This window comes from Mastigoproctus giganteus, chromosome 2 (genome assembly GCF_048544385.1).
Source record: "Mastigoproctus giganteus isolate SK-2022 chromosome 2, ASM4854438v1, whole genome shotgun sequence".
NCBI lineage: Eukaryota > Metazoa > Arthropoda > Arachnida > Uropygi > Thelyphonidae > Mastigoproctus > Mastigoproctus giganteus.
In genome coordinates this window covers 167,179,377-167,185,804 of record NC_143576.1, presented here as the reverse complement: position 1 = coordinate 167,185,804, position 6,428 = coordinate 167,179,377, and the positions used below count along the sequence as shown (strand labels likewise).

Below are 6,428 nucleotides of genomic sequence, written 5' to 3'. Positions count from 1 at the left end.
CGAATTTTACGGTTGTTACTATCATGGGTGCAAGAAGTGTTTTCGGTCTATCACTATACAGACACAGAGAAACAAACCTATGGGCCTCCTATACGCTGAAACCATGGACCGTGAGGCCTTCATTAGGTCTCAAGGATATGATGTGGTTTCCGTATGGGAATGCCAGTTTGACACCCAACAGAAAACGACCCTGCCATGAAAGAGTTTGTGCAGCATTCATAACATACGAATCAATTACACCACGTAGTGCTCTCAGAGGCGGTAGAGTTGACTGTTTTAAACTTTATCACCAGGTGGCGGATAACGAGGAGATTCACTATGCGGATTTCTGTTCGTTGTATCCGTGGGTTTGCAAATATGGCGTATTTCCCCGCAGCCACCCTGAAGTCATTCTTAGCGACTTTGACTATAGTCACAATGCATATTTGGTATTATCCATGCTAGGGTGACAGCACCCGAAAAGGAGTTCTTATCCATCCTCCCAATAAGCTCCAATGGCAAGCTAGTGTTCCCACTATGCGGTGCTTGTGCCGAGCAGATGTCGCCCACTTGTAATCATGAGGATCGGAGCTTTTCGGGGATCTGGTGCATGCCTGAGTTTTACCTGGTCGTTGAGAGCAGTTATAAAATTGATAACATCTACGAAGTTTGGCATTTCAAAGAGAGCCATAAGTCTATATTTGGTGGCTACATAGACACCTTCTTGAAAATCAAACAGGAGGCGTCGGGCTGGCCCGAGGGGGTTGAACCCGACGTGTACATCACCGAATTTAAAAGTAGGGAAGGTATCTCTATGGATAGGGACGAAATAAAGGCGAACCCCGCTAAACGATCGCTCCCAAAATTATGTTTGAATTCTTTGTGGGGTAGGCTCGCAATGAGAACTAACAGGGTGAGCACACAGTATGTAACACTTATGAAAGCATTGTAGAGCTTTTCATGGATGACACAAAAATCATACGCGACGCCATGTTAGTGTCGGAAGAAATAATGCAAGTTGCATTCGCCCCGATCGAGGGAACGGAGGAACCCTACCGTCGGGGAAATGGTCATTGGCTGTTTCGTTGCTTCCTATGGCCGAATGAAGCTCTACAAAGCTATGGCCCCTCTAAGCCAATCTTTATTATATTGCGATACCGATAGCATAGTGTTCATCCAAAAACCGGGCGACGAACGTCCACCCATAGGACACTCGCTGGGCCAGCTCACAGATGAATTGTCTGGGGATCATATTGTCGAGTTTGCTTCGACTGTACTTGGTCCCAAATCTTACTCCTTCCGCACCCGAGGGGGTAAAATGGTGACCAAATGCAAGGGTGTGACCCTTAATGCCAAAAACGCGAAGATAGTCAACTTGGACGTAATGATCGCTGCAGAAAAAGGCGAACATGTTGATGTTCCTGTCGAAGTACCTTTTTCTGTCTGGAGAGACAAATGTACTTCTCATCTCCTTGAGTTCTCAGTAACAAAAAAGTTTGGATTTACTTTCGCTAAACGTGTGGTAGGAGACGACACACGCACTTACCCTTATGGATATTTCCAAGACACCTAGTGAAAGCTAACCACCTAGACATCAAACTGTCAACATTAGGAAAAAACCCAGTGAAATCTCCATGTTTTTTGACACTAAGCAGTTTTCAGTGGCTACCTCTGGTGACGTCTCCTTTTTTTTCAGGATGTTGGTGGGGTCGATTGGGCACGTACTTCCCCATCCTATTCCCTCCGATGTCACATTCGTGATGGAACTTGAATGGGAATCGCAGGGCACAGGAGCGGGTGCTGGGGGATTGCAGCACCCCTCCCACACGTCACGTTGTGACGGGCGCGCACTGGGGGGATCGCGGCACCCCTCCCACCCATCACAAAGTGACGGGCGTGTTACATGAGGGGAATGCACACAACCCTTTTTCCATGTTGTCACGAATGGCTTCATGGAAAAGACAACTTCCAAAAACACCTTTTTCATAACTCACAGTTTTTTTTTTTAAAAAGGGGACAATGTTTCGTTTTTCTGGAGACGTCACCTGGCTTTACCATTACTAGTCCTGCCTCTCACATCAGTGTGCGAACACACAAATACTTGGTCCAGACTTGCGTGCGATCATTTACATAATGCTCAATCACCCCTTCACAGCGATAGTCTCGGGAGCAACGCAGAGTGGAAAGACGTTTGTGTTGTCGCTATTAGAAAATAGTGAAAATTTAATTTCGCCACCACCTCAAAGAATCATCTGTTGCTATTCAGAATCTGTGGTGTAGTGGTTATCACATCCGCCTGACACGCGGAAGGTCCCAGGTTCGCGCCCTGGCAGGTACAAGTTTTTTTGGTCCTTGAGGTTGTCACAGACATTTTCTCAGATATGCCAGACAAGCTGTACTTGCTACCTGGGAGCCTAAAACGCTGATGGAACTGATATTCGGGTGACACTCAAGTCAAGTGGACCAAATTTCGGCGAAGTCCGGATGGTCTGTGACAGCCAAATCCTCTGCTTGCACCTTCACGATGGTGGGACTGTTAGTAATCCTGGGTATAACCCCCATGCACAAGTACATGGTGGGTGACCACCCAGGTGTGAACCAACGTAAGCAGGGGTTGAGGTGTGGCGCCCACACCACATGGAGGAACGCCGCCCCTCTATGTTACCAGGCAGTACTAGGTGGAAGATGACTCTCATCAACCGGTGAAATACCACCACTTTGCTTATTGGAGGCTTGAAGTGGTGGAACCCATGTTTTGTTTCTAGAGCTAGGTTCCGGTCAACCCTTCCCTATTTCTTCCATCATGCAGTATGATTGATGACTTTTGAGGTTATGATGAACGTCGTGGCGAGATCCAATATTCCTTACATTTCGAGGGTACAGCTCTAAAACGGTTTTCGCAGGCCAGCCGCTAGTTACTACACCGGACCGGACCTATTGGTAACTCGCTAGGAGGCTTCTGGATCAGCTAGTGTATAATCTTGCAACCTCTATTCTGCCAGATAGTGACTGGAGGGAGTCCGAGTAGTATGTATGCGGGGAGCATTGTCGAGGCCACGTTATGTCAAGGATCTGGGTATATTCTTACAACATGTACGCCATATCCAAAAATTTCATTATTTCATACAGCATGTCCCACTGACTTTTTCTTACTATTGAATACACCATGAATTGTCAAACTAATAGAGCAAGCTTATCTGCGAAAAGATCTAAATCTCCCAATTACTTCCTAATTCTTTTCACAAATATACGTGGTCTCAATTCTAATCTCAACGATGTCCATTTCCACTTGCAGTCTGCCAAACCCCATGTACTTTTTCTGACAGAATCTCAGTTATCGGTTGATTCAACTACTGCTCATCTCAGATGGCCAAATTATTCGCTGTATGATTCCTTTCGCCTCAAAGGTGCTACTTGTGCAAATGTCCGTTCTGATATTCCCTGTCAGAGACTTGGCAATTTGGAATCTCCTCTCTTTGATCTTCTCTGGCTTAAAATCTCTCTACCTCATTGTGTCAAATTCATCTGTTGCCTCTACTGTTCTCCCAACTCGACTAATCACTTGGAGCTCTTTGACTTCCTCTCGTTGCAACTTGGCTTTCTCCAGTCCAACTCTCCTAACAGTGAGGTAATTTTACTTGGTGATTTAATGTTCACAACCCCAGCTGGCTTCCGTTTTCTAGTCACACCGACCCAGCAGGTCGAGATGCTGAGGCTTTTGCAATTACTAATGACCTAGCACAGATTGTTCATTTACCTACAAGAATACCGGACAATCCTAAGGATACAGCCAATACGCTTGATCTTTTTCTCACAAACAACCCTTCTAAATACACGGTCGAATTGAGAGCTCCTTTAGGCACTTCAGATCACAACTTGGTGATTGTCTCTTCTCCAATGGAACCTTTATCTGAAGGCTATTCCCAACCTTGTGTTGTTTGGCATTACATGAATGCAAAATTGGATTACCTGCGAGATTTCTTTTCTTGTTTTCCTTGGTCGGATTACTTTTTCAAAAGTTCTGATGTCAATGTTTGCTCAGATCGTGTCAGTGAAATTATTCTTGCAGGAATGGAATCCTTTATCCCACACTCCACTTTAAAATCTCGTCCTTTATCTAAACCTTGGTTTTCCAATAAATGTGCTAAGGCTGTCCAAGAGAAGAATGTTGCATATCGTAATTGGCTTGTTTCTAATTCTTCACTTTCATTTTCTGCCTACGCCAAAGCTCGCAACAATTGTAAAGCAGTTATTAATCAGTCCAAACTAGAGTTTGAACAGGCTAAGAGTAGAAAACTTGCTTCTTGCCGTAATGGTAGCCGGGCATTCTGGTCTCTTGCTAAAGCTATTGGCCGCAACTTTTGCCCACATCTGCTCCCACCTCTGTCCAAACCAGATGGTTCTGTTGTCACTTCAGCCAAGGATAAAGCTGACCTGCTAGCATCCCATTTTTCTTCCAGCTCATGTATTAATGATCTTGGTAAAACACCTCCCACCATTCCCAACACACATACTCCATTCAATGCCTCCTGTGGTCTTCCGTCAAAAGGATATCAGAAGGATTTTGATGAATCTCGATGCTAAGAAAACTCCAGCTCCTGATGGTATTTCTCCACTTGTTCTTAAAACGTGTGCTCCTGAACTTACTCCTATTCTTTGCCGCCTTTTTTCACTTTCTTATTCTAAAGGTGTTTTTCCTTCTGCTTGGAAATTTGCTCATATCCAGCCAGTTCCTAAAAAGGGTGACAAATCCCTCCCATACAATTATCGTCCCATTGCAATTACTTCTACTCTTTCTAAAGTAATGGAAAAATCAATTAACCGCCAACTCTTAAACTACCTAGAAACCTTCCGTCTGATCAACGATCACCAGTATGGATTCCGTCAGTGTCGATCCACTGGTGATATCCTGGCTTATGTTACCCATTTATGGACTAATTCAATGGAAAGGTTCGGTGAAACACAAGTAGTTGCTCTTGACATCTCAAAGGCTTTTGATCGTGTTTGGCATAAACGTCTTCTAAACAAGCTTCCATCTTATGGTTTGCCAACTGTTTTTAGTAATTGGTTATCCAGTTTTCTCTCTGATCGCTCACTGAGAGTGATGGTAGATGGCTCTCTGTCTTCTAACTTCTTCACTAATGCCGGTGTCCCCTAAGGTTCAGTTCTTTCCCCCACTCTTTTCCTCTTGTATATCAATGACCTTCTTCCATTGACTGGAAATCCTATCCATAGTTTTGCCGATGATAGCACATTGCCTTCAACTTTCCATTTTGAGAAACCTTGTCCTGCTCAATCAGCTTCAAGTTCTCGAAAATCTGCTACCAATTCCTTAAATGCCGACCTTCAGGTAATTCTCCAGTGGGGCAAAGGCAACTTAGTTGATTTCAACCCTTCTAAATCTCAGTCTTGTCTTATATCTCGCAAAAAGGATTCTTCTGCTCCTATGCTTATCTTTAGTGACACTCCAATTTCTAGGCAAAAGGATATATCTCTTTTGGGGATTACCCTGACTTCTAATCTCTCTTGGCACAAGCACATTACAAATATTGCTTCCTCTGCATCTAAAAAACTTGGTTTTCTCTTTCGCTCTCGGCGTTACTTTTCTTCCAAACAGCTGCTCACTCTGTATAAATCGCAAATCCGCCCTGCCATGGAATATTGTTCCACACATCTGGGGTGTTGCCCCCAAAACCTCTCTCAGGCTTCTTGATTCCATTCAGAAGAGGGCAGTTAGGTTAATTAATGATTCATCTCTAACGGAGTCTCTCCACTCGCTGTCTCATAGACGCACTGTTTCTGCTGGATGCCTCTTCTACAGATACTTCCATGGGCACTGTTCTTCTGAATTAGCTTCTATAATTCCCGCTATTTCTTTCAAAACAGTCCGAACACGTGCTGCCACCAGCCAACATCCATTTACTGTCCAACTTCAAACCCACAGAACCAACTTTTCATCTTCCTCATTTATTCATTCAAGTGCCGTTTTCTGGAACAACCTTCCTTCATAAGTATTTCCTGAAAATTACAATCTACAGAAGTTCATGTCCAATGTCAACAAATATCTTCTTTCGTCTTCTCAATCTCCAACCCAAGCACGGTACTAAGTACTATAGGTTCTAATACCTCTCATGTTTGGGGTTCACATAAAAAAAAAAAAAAAAAAAAAACTTAAAGATAAGTTTCGGTGTTACCCGCAAATCGAGTTCGTGGAGGGTTTAAACATCCCCGAATTCGATCCAACAGTAAACAATTTACTCGTTTTAGATGATCTCATTAACCAGGCAAAAGATAGTATTGTTGTGTCAGAGATATTTATAAAGGGATCACATCATAGAAACCTAAGTGTTATTTTACTAACGCAAAACCTGTTTTCGCAAGGCACCCAGTTATGTACTATTAGTTTGAATTCGCACTATCTGATTGTTTTTACAAACCCCCGCGACTCG

At 43.7% G+C, this 6,428-nt stretch overlaps 1 non-coding gene across 1 annotated transcript; it reads left to right on the top strand.

Moving 5' to 3' along the window:
* The first annotated feature begins 2,244 nt into the window (after positions 1–2,244).
* TRNAV-GAC (transfer RNA valine (anticodon GAC)) lies at positions 2,245–2,317 on the top strand. Its single transcript has one exon. It is a non-coding gene; the product is annotated as a tRNA-Val (tRNA).
* Positions 2,318–6,428: the final 4,111 nt, after the last annotated feature.